The 15,205-nt window shown below is 43.2% G+C and overlaps 1 long non-coding RNA gene across 1 annotated transcript in view; it reads left to right on the top strand.

The window, feature by feature from the left end:
• The window catches only part of LOC145459265 (uncharacterized), a 167,819-nt gene that overhangs the window by 92,462 nt on the left and 60,152 nt on the right, over window positions 1-15,205 (top strand). The gene's annotated exons all lie outside the window — the stretch shown is intronic.

The following is a 15,205-nucleotide window of genomic DNA, read 5'->3' as shown; positions in this document are numbered from 1 at the left end:
AATAGATATTAGAGTATTTTGGGGCAAATGTATGCAACCTAAAATTTTTCTTCGCGCATCGCGCGATTTAGTGACCGTTCATGTCTTGATTTGGTTATCGGTATCACGAAAAAAATTTATTCCGCAAATACCTATTATTGAATTTAGCTGCATTCTCAATTATGAGAATACAACAGTACCAGTAGATACACTAGAGTAGCCCGAGGTCGTTGGGTTGATTGAGTCTGTAGGAGTGTCAGTTCAGTATGGGGTTGGGGACTGTTAGCTCCGGCAACTTCCGTTCCGGGACACACGAAGATATATAAAGTATGCTACATGCTATTCCGCAAAGTGCGCTCCCAAAATGATTGACCACCATAAAACCGACCCATGTATTCCGAAGCCTTCGATATAGATTTTCGGGTGCTTAAATGGCTGGCGCCGAATGATCCTGTCCCTGCAATCAGACCCCTCCAACATAAACACAACTGGCACAGGAAAATATCACCACTTCCCGTTAAAAATTGCTAATTTGAAATTGAACGAGTCTGATCAAAGGTGTTTTTTAATTTGGTCTGGTATGTATCAGCGATTTCAATCTTTAAAGTAGCGTCAATCTCTACCAGAGGTTACGAACAAACCGTGCTTCAACGAAGTAATAAGAATGGACACCACTTGCTCATATAGACGTACCAATATTATTGATCAAATTCTTTCATTTATTCAAAAAAAAAAAATTCCGCTCCGCGCGACTAGGGCCGAAATTCACACTGATTGTTCATCACTTTATGTCAGCGATTTGGGCTCATCCGTGCAACGACCGCCTAATAAGCTATAGTTGACAACTGGAAGCTTCCATAGGGTATGTGTGTGTGTGTGCGTCTAAGAATCGTATGTATAAAGGGTAGTGATGAAATTGCCTATATGGCAGGATGTACGGTTCTGCGAGATGTTCCCACGAGAGAGCTCCCCTAAAGTCATGATTCCCCACCCCACCCCAAACAAAATAAAAATAAATTGTTTTTCTGGCTACGACCTTGCGTGTGCTCAATCTCTTGAGTGGTGACAGCTTTCTACGCAAGTCATGAAGTAACAGCAATAAATGACAACTGTCCCGTCCGGCGTCCACCCTCTAGAACAGGGGCGGCCAACCCGTGGCCCGTCGGAAGGTTAGAGAGGCCCGCGGGTTAATTCTCGAAATTACTAGTATTATCAAAAAATAAATTACCAAAACCGAATAACTAAAATTTGATTAGCCTGACCGCGAAATTTGGGATGTTGCCGACTAAAATATCAGTTCTGAGTTCCGACGCATTGGCGTAGCCAGGGGCCAGCCACATTTTTCGCAGATCGTCGTATATGACTATATAATGTACAATATTTCGCGCGGCTAGGTTGGGGATCCACACCAAGTCTTCATGTCATAATTGTTATTGATTTTGATGCGTATTAATATAAGTATTGTTTTCAACGTTACCTATTGTCCGGTACGATTCCATCGGAAGACTAAAAAAGGTCATCAACATTCAAGTGGCCCGCGCAATGGTTCGTAAGTCTCATGTGGCCCTTTGGCCACCCTGCTCTAGAAACTCTAACTAGTCTTGCCGTGTGGTATGAACATATAGCTCAAGATGTATAATTAATTGTCCCCTGAATGTTTGATGACATCACTTCTATCAGCCCTGCCGGCAAATCTGATAATGAAAACGTAGGCTATGTACAATATGCAAAGACCAATATAATGAACCAATTTCATTCATTAACCATAAACAATTCTTCGCGCTTCGCGCGAAAGTGTTGTCGTCCTGGTTTTCCACAGTCATCGTTTGATCACATCCGTCTGTGGAATATATATAACTATCGCCCCAGATGTTGTGTTAATCATCCAATAAGCGCCCAAGTCCATCGATTTTACCTATTTTTTCCTTATCTTTAAGGGGGGGGGGCATTTACGTCATCGAATTTTTCGCCCCCCCCAAATATTTTTTCTGGCTACGCCCTTGAGTTTTTGCCATAGCTGTTCTGCTGTAGTATCGCCAACAATATTCCACTGTATCAAATTCATCATTCTGTATTGGGTGTCTAGCAGCCCTAGATCACCCTTGTAGAGCTTAACAAGTGCCAAGCTAGAAACGGGTTGATTTACTTGGGACAACACAGCAACAGGGCTGAAAGATGACTGTGATCTCCAAATTCGTATATTTTCGGGCAGCCTGAGAAGTATTTGTTTCGCACCCTCAACCAAAAATCCCAAGCAACGATTTTTTACCTCCTGAATTACTGTGTCATTCAGCATTAAGTCTTGAATAGAGGAGGTGAACAATAATGCACCAAAATCAACTGCTGCCTATGGTAGGAAAAGTGATGTATCATTTAGATTCAAGGAAACAACGCCCTCATCAGATGGTGGTATGTACGAGGGTATCACAAACCTTGACACCAACGAGCGAAAGAATAGTAACAGATCATCCTGTATTTTTAGACGATCTCCAGATTAGGACTGAAAAAGCTTGTTGATTTTGTTGAATTGTTGCAAGATTGGTGTCAAAAACTGCAAATACAACTTGTTAACAGGCCATGGCCGGCCATGGCTCAAGGGTAGAGCTGTCACACAAACACTACGACTGGAAAAACATTTAAAAATATCATAACAATTTTAATAATTATTTAAAAAAACAAGCCCAAAACAAGCAAATTAAAAAATCAAACAAGCCCAAAAACAAGCAACCCGCGACTCCTGAATATAAACCGCGAATCGCGGAAACGACAAGCCCAAATTCGCGGGAAAACCGCGAGGTTGGCAACACTGCCGGTTATCCTTATTACGCTTTAGAGAGCTTTTATATTTACGCGTGCAGCGCCCTCCGCCGGTTACCCGTTCTGGTGACCAGGAAGACGTGCCGGATTATCTAGGCCCGGATTTCTAATGCCCGGTGATCCGGATTCATGACTACAGTTTCTGCTGTACAGGATATACGTGTGGTGAATTCTTGTGCGCGATTGTCTCTTCCTTTACATTTAGTCAAACCAATTAATACTTGATTACCTGTCTTTTCCTCTATATATTGTCTCGCTCCTAATTTGTCATTTCTTGGTACCTTATAGTTGCTGGCCTAGCTGTGTTGCGTATAGTGCTCGTTTTCAGTTAATAAAAGCCTTGGTTACTCTGAGAAATAAAGGTCATCACAATTTTATTAACTGAAAAGATCTACTATGGCGTCAAACCAGACGCTCATTCGCGTTCCCGTTTTAAAGGCTATGCCGAGGGATGATGATGCTGGTCAGGAGTTCAAGCACTGGATGCGCATGATAAAGGCGTATCTCACGTCCGTCGATGCTGCTAGAAGAGATGGTGACCCAGAGATCGATAGGTTCAATATAATGGCAGGGTAATTGTCGGCTGAATCTTTTTCGCTGGTTGAGGAAGAATCGACCTTTACGGATGCGATGAAACTTTTTGAGGGCTTGTACGTGAAAAAGAAGAATCTTGTCTATGCGCGCCATGAGTTAGCCACAAGGAATCAGCAGCCATCGGAGACCATATCTGAGTACGTTCAGAGTCTCCATGCTCTGGCTAAGCAATGCGAATTCAAGGACATTTCGGCAGCACAATACATGGAGGAGTCCGTGATGAATGCAATGATCACCGGATTGCGCTCTTCAAGTATACGACAAAGGTTGCTAGAGTATGAGGACCTCACACTGCAGAAGGCCATCCAAGTTGCTGATACTCTTGAAATAGCACAGAAGTTCTCTGAAAACTACCAGCAGCCGTTGTCATCGGTCGCCAAGGTATCAGTATGTGCGGATAGCGCTAATGACTACGCACTCGATACCAAACCAGATCCGTCTGCCATTGCTGCTTCAACCTCGAAGACTCGTAAATACCTGAAGAAATGCTGTTATTGTGGTACTCGTCATGTTTTTCGCAAGAGTCTCTGTCCCGCGAAGGATGCTGAATGCTTTGGATGTGGGAAGATCGGGCATTTCAAGAAATACTGCGATTCGCTTTATTCCGACGAACCTATTAAGGATTCGGACCGCCGACGTGTGGCGTCGCTTATGGCTGGGATTCCGAGCTCGTTAAAAGGTGCAATTATTACGATTGGTTTGGATGGCAATGACTTGGATGCGCTATTGGATTCGGGGCCGCCGAGAACTACATATAGATTATCAGGTGGCGCTGCGGCTGAAGTTATCGATTGCACCATGCGATGTTACCGTTGGGCTGGCATCAAAAGATGCAGTAACCAAAATGCGTGGCTCCGTAGCGGTGTCCATAAACATTTCCGGAAGCGTCTACCGTAACGTTCATTTTGGTGTCGTTTCTAATCTATGCGCCGATGTTATCTTGGGACACGAGTTTCTAGAACAGCATAAAGAGGTGATATTTAAATTTAATGGACCTCGTGATACACTCTATGTCGGACAGTGCTACCTCGCCGCTGCTAAAACCTACGAGATTCCGAGACTGTTCCGATTTATTGATCCGCATAGCAAACCCATAGCAACAAAATCGAGGTATTATTCCCGCCAGGATAAAGCTTTCATCAATTCCGAGATTGAGAGAATGTTGGGGGCCGGGATAATAGAAAGGTCTTCCTCGCCCTGGAGGGCACAAGTTGTCGTAACCAAAGGCGACAGACATAAAAGACGGATGGTTATGGACTATTCACAAACGATAAACCGTTATACATATCTTGACGCATATCCTCTGCCGAAAATTGACGAGGTCGTCAACGAGATAGCGAAAGGTAGCGTTTATAGCTCTGTTGATTTGAAGTCCGCCTACCATCAGATTCCCTTGTCGGATGACGACAAGCCGCCAACAGCGTTTGAGGTGAATGGGCGGCTGTATCAGTTTCGTAGAGTTCCATTTGGTGTGACTTAATGGTGTTTTAGCTTTCCAGCGTTTCATTGACACGTTCATCGATCGCAATAAGCTGGAAGGTACGGTGGCATATCATGATGTCATCACGATCATTGGGCGATCACAGGAGGAACACGACAGACGTCTGAAGGCCTTCATGGAAGCTGCAAAATTGAGTAATTTAACACTGAACCTAGAAAAATCCGTTTTTTCAGTGAAAAAGCTCAGACTTCTTGGCCACTGCGTATCCCACGGTGATATCAGACCCGATCCTGAAAATCTGCGACCGCTCATGGAGATGAAACCACCTGGAAATGCTGCAGAAATGAAGCGATGTATTGGTATGTTTGCGTATTACTCTAAATGGATTGTCAATTTGTCAGAAAAGTTGAAACCACTAACAGAAAATAGAGGGTATATACACTGGGACAGGAGGCGTCGAACGCTTTTCGGAAGCTCAAAGATGGTTTGCTGGAAGCCAGTCTTGGATACATATGTGATGATTCTCCGTTTGTTGTGGAGTGCGACGCATCAAACTCTGCTGTCGCTGCTGTTTTGAGCCAGAAAGGTAGGCCGGTCGCGTTCGCGTCTAGAACGCTCAATGAGACGGAACAGAAATATCCGGCCGTTGAGAAGGAAGCTGCAGCTATCATAGAAGGTTTACGCAGATGGGGATATCTGCTTCACGGTAAAAGGTTCAAGTTGGTTACTGACCAAAAGGCTCTGTCCTTCATTTTCAAGAAATGTCATAAGAGTAAAATTAAAAACACAAAGCTTCTACTGTGGAAACTTAACTTAGTGCATTCGATTATGAAATTGAACATCGTCCTGGAATACAGAATTTTGCTGCTGATGCTATATCAAGGATATTTTCTGTTCATTCTATTTCAGCATTGCGGGAGGCACATGTTAATTTAGGACACCCGGGAGTTCGGAGGCTTATGCATTTTGTCAGGGCTAAAAATCTGCCCTTTTCGATTGATGATGTTAAAGCCGAATGCCGATCGTGCATGGAGTGTGCCAGAATCAAGCCTCGTTATTTTCGGCCGGCAGAGGAGTGCTCGTTGATTAAAGCTACGAAACCAATGGAGCGACTGAGTGTGGATTTCAAAGGCCCCGTTGCTGGCAGAAATAAGTATCTTTTGATGATCATTGACGAGTTGAGTCGTTTTCCGTTTGCCTACCCGTGTAGGGATATGTCGTCGAGAGCGGTAATCAATCGATTGTCTCAGTTGTTCTCACTTGTCGGCGCTGCTAACTATATCCATAGTGACCGGGGGATGTCGTTTCTTTCCAGAGAAGTGAAGACCTTCCTTGCGAAAAGGGGGATTGCGAGCAGTCATTCAACGCCTTATCACCCGACGGGAAACACTCAGTGCGAAAGAGTGAACCAAACGATATGGAGAACTGTCAAGCTTCAGCTGGCCTCTCAGAATATGCGCGAAGATGACTGGGAAATGGTACTTCCCGATGCTCTTCATTCTGTGCGTTCATTGCTGTGAACTGCAACAAATGTTACTCCGCACGAAAGGTTTTTCGCATTCCCTCGTAAGTCTACGTTCGGGCAATCTTTACCAGATTGGTTGCTTCAAAGTGATACTGTTCTCTTACGCAAGCACGTCAGAAGCAAGGGTGAAGCCTTGTGTGAGCCCGTAGATTTGCTGGATGCAAATTCGAAGTAGCCTATGCCTCTATCCGTTATCGCAATGGTACGGAATCGAGAATTTCGGTGAAAGATTTAGCGCCCTATCCGAAGAACCGAGATGACATCGAGTCAAGAGCCGATACGGAACATGTCGAACTTGACGACACCGATCCTTGTGATCAGGGCTTCGGAGCAGCCGTAAATTTGCATTGCTCCAGCTCCGGCTCCGGAGCTTTCTTCTATCATACAATAGCTCCGGCTCCAGCTCCGGAGCCGCATTATTACCACTGCTCCGGTTCCAGCTCCGGCTCCGGCTCAGAAAATTATCGAAGGTGTTTGTCTATATCAGGGGGGGGTAACCCGCGGCCCCCGGGCCATATGTGGCCCGTGAGAAGGTTTTGAGTAGCCCGCGAGCTAACTTTCCATGATATTATCGAAATCCTATTATATTATCGAAATTGAATTGCTCAGATTGTGAACTTGCAAGGCCACCCAAAAATATGATTTGTCTGACTGCAACACTTGGGATGTTGATGACTAAAATATCAGTTACGACGCATTGGCAGATCCAGGGTCCAGTCACATTTTTAGTAAATCGTCTTACATTACAATAAACTAAAAGAGTAAGTAAAATTTTTCTTCACGCTTCGTGTGTTTAATAGTCACAAGATTTTTTCTTTGTAGTCCACCCCTGCTGAAAATGAAAAAACGCCTGATTTAGCCGATTGAGTCTAACTGTATTCGCAATTACGAGAGAAAGTCTTCTCGAGTTCGCGCTCGCAGAAAGATCGTCGACGATGAAATGTAGGCAAAAAATGATTGTCGTATATTAGCGGAAATCTTCGATATCGATATGTCCAGATGCCGAATAGTCCTGTCCTTGCAAACTGAGCCCAGAAAGCGGTATACAGTCTACCCACAATATACCCAAGTAATATTAATACTAACTTTGAAAATTTTACGCGCACTCGTTCGTCAATTTCATGTGGCCCTTTAGCCGAAAAGGTTGGCCCCCCTGGTCTATATAGATTACTAATTTACCCGTAGGTTAGTTATCTATAGTAATCTAGAGTCTGTCAGCCGTCAGTAACATCGGATGCAGCAACAAAGACATGGGTGTCGGCGTGCCGGCTTGTGAAGTCATAATGAATACTTGGCAATTGTCGATAACATCACAGTTGCACTAGAACGCACTTATTCCATGCCATTGCTGTGTACAGCATTAAAATTCTGATGGGGCGTTTTAACACTGGCACTGCACTCGTTAACATTAAGCCATACAGCTCAATTCAATCTTTAAATGTGCGATTATATTATTCAACTGTAACTGTGGTAAGAGCAATGTGGGCGGATATCACGACATCATCAATAGAAATTCGATTTTGTACCAAATTGTTCAAATGACCAATGGTTTGACGTTCGGTACTGGTGCGCTCGTTACCAGTCCATCCGGTGTCGATCAAGTTTATCGGAATATAATATTTTCCCGTTTAAACGAATCGGATAATCGAATTAAACTATGCCGTAAGCACATTGCACAATGCACATTTACAAGTCACAGTGCGCGATAATGCGAGAATACTGGAGTATCAAGCAGACATCAAGAATGAATTTACGAAACAGATGATTACAAATTAGAAATCGCGATTCAAATCAGTAATTTGTCTCCAACATAAAATACCATTGAGTCCTGACATCGCATTGAGTAGCTCGCACCGCGACAATTGTTTGCTGAGTGCAATGGCGTTTTGGGCTACTCTTCTGCCATCCCCTATTTACGCTCGAAAATCCTCACTGGAGTGAATGACGATCATGCGCAGTAATGAATTCCAATTCGCATGTATAATTGCATACACAATAACACTGTCCAATTTCGCGGCCCGATTAAAGAGCTATCACGAAAGAACGAGTATTTGCTCATCCGATTCATAGCAACGATGAGATGGAATTTCTCGGCTCGTGCTCATCATATCTACATGTGCAACAAAATCACGTTTTTATCCTCTCTCCCATTTCGCATTATACATAGTGATCATTATTTTCGAACCGTACAATTGGCCAACAAGGTTGTGCTGGTGATAAAATTGCGGGTATGCCGAATACCCACAATATTCATAGGCATATTTAGCATACCGAGGTTCGGCACTCATGTATGAAAATTGAACATTGAACATATGACTGCTCTGCTGTTAAATCCCAAGGAACATATGGTTAGTCAGAAAAGGTAGCGCCAAAGAGGAAAAGATTCCTAATTTCGCGATGGCCTGCTGTTGAATTATCTGAACTCAGCAGATATGGTTGTTGCATATATAATAACATCTTATGAAATACGTCGGAGCCGGAGCTACCCCTCAAATAACTGGCTCCAGCTCCGGCTCCGGCTCCGGTTGAATTTTAAGTAGAGCTCCGGCTCCGGCTCCAGCTCCGGTAAAATTGCACGGCTCCGGGGCTCCGGCTCCGGGCTCCGGCTCCGGCTCCAAAGCCCTGCTTGTGATCAGCGTAACTCTAACTCATCTACTGCTCCAGAAGTCGTATTGGACCAAGACAACCCGCAGACGGCTGAATGTAATGATAGTACGCCTTGACGCCGGTCTACCAGAATCCGTAAAGCTCCCGATCGTTTTCGATATTGAGCCAATTGTAGGCTTACCATATTTTGGAAATGTAAAAAGAGGACACTTTTTCAGACATGCAAAACTGGAGAAGAATTCTCAAAAACCGGTAAATTTTTTCCACTTCGTGATCGGTTGACTAAAAAAAAAAAAAAAAGTTCATCACTTCCGCTCACAGCTCAAAATAACGTTTTTCTCTCCACATTGCCAGGTGGATGACTGAAAAAAAAAAAAAAAAATTAGCTCAGAGCTAAAATCACCGCTTTTCCCTCCGAAATACCCGCCGGAGCGTCACTTCTCGGCTAATTTGCGGGGCATATCGCTCGCAATTTGATCTAAATCTGACCTAAATTTTCAAAAAAGAGGACAAAATCTCAAAAAAGAGGGCAAAAGGGCGTCCTCCGAGGACACTTTCAAAAAAGTCAAAAAAGAGGACAAATCCTCTTAAAAGAGGACGTATGGTAAGCCTAGCCAATTGCCAATTCCTTGTACGTATTGTACGATTTCTTCTCGGGTGGGGAGATTGTGGTGAATTCATGTGCGCGATTGTCTCGTCCTTTACATTTAGTTAAACCAATTATTACTTGATTACCTGTCGTTTACTCTGTATATTGTCTCGCTCCTAATTTGTCATTTCTTGATACCTTATAGTTGCTGGCCTAGCTGTGTTGCGTATAGTGCTCGTTTTCAGTTAATAAAAGCCTTGGTTACTCTGAGAAATAAAGGTCATCACAATACGTATGAGTGTTTTTGGTGTAGAAAAAGATGTAGGATATTCTTTTTCGCCTGTACCATCGAGATGCTTTGGCGACGGAGATGCGATACGACCATAGTCGTTTACCATAGAGACGGAGATGCGATACGACCATAGTCGTTTACCATAGAGACGGAGATGCGATACGACCATAGTCGTTTACCATAGTCGTTTACAGCTACTGTTGTCATATTGACTCAGTCCAAAGCAACTCTACCATAGCACCTCACGTCGTCAGGGGTGGTAAAGGTATAGGTAGGGCATGTTAACCTCTTCTTTTCTGTAGCAAATACCGGTAATGCATACGACCCGGGCTAAACGCTGTTTGCCGCTACTTCTCATATACATTGGGTGTCCGTTAAGTGAGTCGGATTTGCTTGCCTAATCGCGCAAAGCGCGAGAAATTTCTATAATTCATGACCGAATCGGTCAATATCATCGGAAATTGCATATATATTGTTATCAATTTTTATCCTCTCTCTGCTCTCGTAATCTGATCTACCGGTAGAGTTGAGTGAGGTGTGTTAGAAAAGGTAGGACCCCTCAATAATAGTTAAACATCTCCCGGTGTATACCCGTTGGCAGGAACGAAACAGCACTTTGTCCCCACCCCCCAAAAAAAACTTGAGTCTTGGGCTCCAATTGGGAGATAAAGCAACCCCCATCACGTCGTTCGCATCTTCCACGAAATTATGGTGGTACTGTTTAGTGAGCCAGCGCGAAGCGCGAAAATTTTCGATAATTTATAATAAAATCGGTCAATAAGATCGGGAAATGCATACATATATTGCTATCAATTTCTTGTCCTCACTGTTCACGTAATCATATTTACCGGCAGAGCTGAGTGAGGTGTATGTCCTGGTGCATCGTGGCACGGTAATGGCCAACGCCGATATGCCCATTTCTATAAATCTTGCGTAGGCCTATTTTTTCTTGGGAAAAAATACTCAATAATCAAGATATTTGGCGACTTGAAATTGCGCGTAGCGCGAATTTTTTTTAGAAAAAGTTGCATAAATTAAAAGAAAATACTCTAAAATTTATGCTAATTCACGAAATGATTTTGGGCTCCCTTCGAGTTCGCCCCCCCCCAATTGGGGGTTTGTGGTGCGGCAGTTACGGCGCTGATTCTACCGTTCAGATTAATTCGACCAATACATAAATCTGAGGCAATTGCCGTAGCAAGAATCGTTGAGCTGTCAGATCAAGGACTAAGGGAAGATCAGGTGTCCGCCATTGCTAATAAAGGATATATGTAATCCACAACTTACGTTGGAATTACAGGCTTAGCAGGTCATCCGACAACAGTAGGCCTACGCCAGGGTTGCCATATTTTTGTCTCACAAATTCCGGACGCTCTTCAGCGCCCACTAGCGAATTTCAAAAGGAGGTGTTGTCACTTTGTCGATCAAAATGACGTCACACTAGCAACGCTTTGTCTATCGACTAGAAGTGGTCACGAGCCGGTTCAGGAGTATATGGTTGTGTATTGTGATTTGTAACCAGGGCCGAAGTCACATTTTTTCAGCCCCTCCCGCCCAAATAAACACTGATCTCGCCCCCCCCGTAAGGTATTCGATACAACTTCTGGGGTCTTACTATATGCATCTGGTCGTTGAATCATTTGAAAGAATTGTGTCAATAATATTGGTTCTTCCATATATTACTAGAGCTGGTGGGGGATGATGACTTTGAAAATACAAGGAGCGTAATCGTACATCGCTAAGTCATGTTCATGTCACGCCGATAAGAATACTTATCAGCCTAATGCCGGTCCGCACTGCACCACTTAGCTATATAAACACCGCACATCCGGTGGTTTCCAACCTTTTATCGTCGCCACTCCATTTCCAATTTGAAAATGTGCCGTGGCCCAGCTCAAAATTCGATGAGCTGATTATGATTACTAGGGATGGTGTGAACCTCTGAAAGGCTCAGGTTCGTGTGAACGCGAACCTTTTTGAAAGGTTCTGTGTGAACACGAACGTGAACCTCTCGACGTCACGTGACGTCATATTGCTAATTCTAACCCCGTCTTTCAATGAAGTGATAGCCTATATTAATATACACGATACCTAGCGAAAACTCGGGCCACATAATGTCACATTGCAGAAGTACATAGCCTATTGGCGTACTAAACGTCGCTAAATGTATCAACTGCGGTAATCAAAGGATATAATAATCGCATAAAATCAATACATTCTGTCGCTTTGCCAACAATTTCGACGAGAACTTACTAGGGAATATAAGCTTACGCCTTAACGGTCTTAGCCAGACCGGACAATGTGTTCGGACTTCGGAGTCTGAGTATTGCTACATTGATATTGCGCAGAGTGTAAAACGGGTTTCTATACTCGCTACCGTTACCGCAAACAACAAGGTAAACACAGCAGTAGCTAGCACCTTAATCGCACGGATTTGGTTTTAATGATGCAGTAAAGATATGAAGTCAAGATTGACCCCGTACGCCCGTTCGATTTTTACGTCAGAAAACGATATCAATGTCATTGATTAGTTGCATAAGCACCATTCGCTGACTACGTATATCGCTCGTGATGTTGTGTGATTGCGGGTCAAGCTCACAGCAGAGAGTCACTAAATATTCACAAACGGAAAGCTGGATATTTCGAGAAAGTTTTTGTATAAAAAAAGCAAGTAAAACCTTTGAGGTTGTCAAGGTGCATGCTCGTTTAGTGTTGATTTTTTATGCTACCAGCGCCATGCATAGAGTGACCTGCAGTTGAAATGCAATAAGTTTGAACCAAAGATCTTATAATGAAGTGCAAATTACAATTTACCAAAAAGGTTCACAGCGCAGAACCTACCGAGGTTCTGTTGTGAACGCGAACCTCTAAATTTCCGAGGTTCACACACAGAACGCGAACGTGAACCTCACGTTCACACCATCCCTAATGATTACTAAATAAAGGTCGGCACATTTGCCCAGACTTACTTAGGCTACTCACGGCTTATTTTGGAAGCTAATTACGTTCAACGTCTTCGCGATCCCCATAATAAAGGCAAACTACCCACAGGTTTAGAACCACCATCATTGAATAAAGCATCCAAACGGCCTGCCCTAAACTGACTCTATGAATAAACCGTTATCTTGTAATTGCGATTACAATCAGATTTCTTTTTGTAAATGAGTGTAGTCCCCATATTGAAACCAATATACATTATGCTAAATCGCGCGCAGCGCCAAGAAAAATTTCATGTAGCATAAATCTGCCCAAAAATAATCTTGTTTATATTTCTTTACGAAAAAATTATTAGCTTACATCGAGTATTTAAAATTCCGGACATTTAGGCATATTTTAGAAATTCCTCCCGGACGCAGTTTTTACAGTGAAATTCCGGACATGTCCGGGAATGTCGGGACGTATGGCAACCCTAGCCTACGCTCCATACAATAGCATCTCTATCCAACGGCCAACTCCCAACCTGCCGAGTCGCGACGTACAATACCTCTCAAAGAACCGTTATTGAATAGGCGAAAAGACGACCCACTTGAATGGTGGAAGAGCGATATAGTTCAAGATACAGGCTGCTAACCAGTGGTTCTCAAGTATTTCGACTAATAGCTCCCGAATGCGAAATAGAGGACATATATATAGGGGCAAGTTATTCACCTAACTCTAATCGCTGGTGAATTGACTAAAATAAGGTCATTTTCCGAGTATGTGCTCGCTAAACCGGTTTTCGGGTCTACTTTCCGTTGAGTTGACCTGTTTTTTTGTTAGTCGGCTCGGCTTCCACGTCATATCCAGAATAAGCCGTCTTCGCGTGCACTTTTTTGGCTGGCCGTGTTGATTAAATATATCTCACAGGACGTTCTAATATTTTCGCCCCTATCGCCCCTTCGGTATTTTCTCCCCCTTGTTTCTCAAAATCGCCCACTGAGGGAGATATGGACCACTTTGGGAACCACTGTGTCTAACCTCGCAATCCTTGTCTGTTCCGAGAGAACGTATTTTCAGTGAAAGCATTCAGATTTACGCTCTCAGGAGGACAAGTTTAACTGGTGAGCATGCAGAGAAACGGTGCTTTCTGCATTCATTATAATCTACATCTACAGGACTGATCTGCCATTCTGTATCACGTCTTGCATTTTGGGTTTAGCGAATATTTTCAATGATGTGGGCAATTCAGCAACAATTCTTTCTAGTTTCAGTTTGATTGTTTGTTATTCATCTTTCTGTGGCATATGCAACTGCTATCCTGCCTAATGTTAATATAATATTTCGGGAAATGGTTCTCCTATTGGCTTATGTTATCGGTTCTCCGCCTGCAAAAATATGACTGTGTCAATAATCGGGATCGGTCTGCAAAAATCAATATCGGTCAACCTCTAGCTAGATTACAGTGGTTCTCAACCTTTTTGTCTTCGCGGACCCCTTTCGGACCGTCACGGACCCCCACGAAATTTTTTGTCAAATTTAGCTCAATCATCGTGCAATCGTCATATGTCTTGTGCAAGTGATAACTGTAGGCTTAGTGATAAACAGCAACAAAATGTCCTTTCTTGAAAATTAGATCATACTATTCATGTAGAAATTGGGTTCACTTCTGTTATTTCAAAGCGAATCATGCAACTGCATTTCTTGAAATACGTGGTCGTGTCTTGAAAATCCGGGCCTTCGATTTGATTAGATATGAACGAGTGCCGAAAATCCTTTTCGACAAATATAGGTTTTGTTTGTTTTGTGGTATTCATGGTGTTTATCGACTACTATGGTCATTTACACCAGGCCGATATTGTTCATTATTTTCCGTAACTGCCGACTTATAGCACGGCCCACCTCTAGGCTTTTTGTAAGACACCGCTTACGCGGATGAGGTGGCGAGGAGGAGACTAGGTAAACCTCCAACACTTAGGTATCAGAATTCTGAAGTCGACCTCGGTCGGACTCGAACCCGCACCCATTGGTGTTGCAGCCGCGGATTATACCACTGCGCTATCTCGCCAAAAATATAGGTGGTGGCGAATGTAATGATAACGCGTATCGCTTCCGACGATACATTTGGGTATGATCGCAACAAATATGGCACCAAAATTAACAACCAATTTTTTTTAATCAACATATAACGTCCAGCCTGGTCATTTCTACCTAGCAGCTTATCTTGAAGTTATTATGGATAATTGGTTGTGCATATCACAGGAGAGAATGGATTTTTGTAAACATTTCAAAGTCACCGGGATTGACCATACTAATCCAACTTTTTTTCCCCACAATCCCCAACAAAACATCTCTAAACAGCAAAATATGTTTGTATCAGTAGGCTATTGGCAATTTAACAATTAAAATGAGTCAGCACAGTAGGATATTTTATTTCAGACGGCC

This window comes from Botryllus schlosseri, chromosome 16 (assembly GCF_051294905.1).
Source record: "Botryllus schlosseri isolate E-star chromosome 16, Bs_hap1, whole genome shotgun sequence".
Classification (NCBI taxonomy): domain Eukaryota; kingdom Metazoa; phylum Chordata; class Ascidiacea; order Stolidobranchia; family Styelidae; genus Botryllus; species Botryllus schlosseri.
This window is presented reverse-complemented; position numbering and strand designations above follow the sequence as displayed.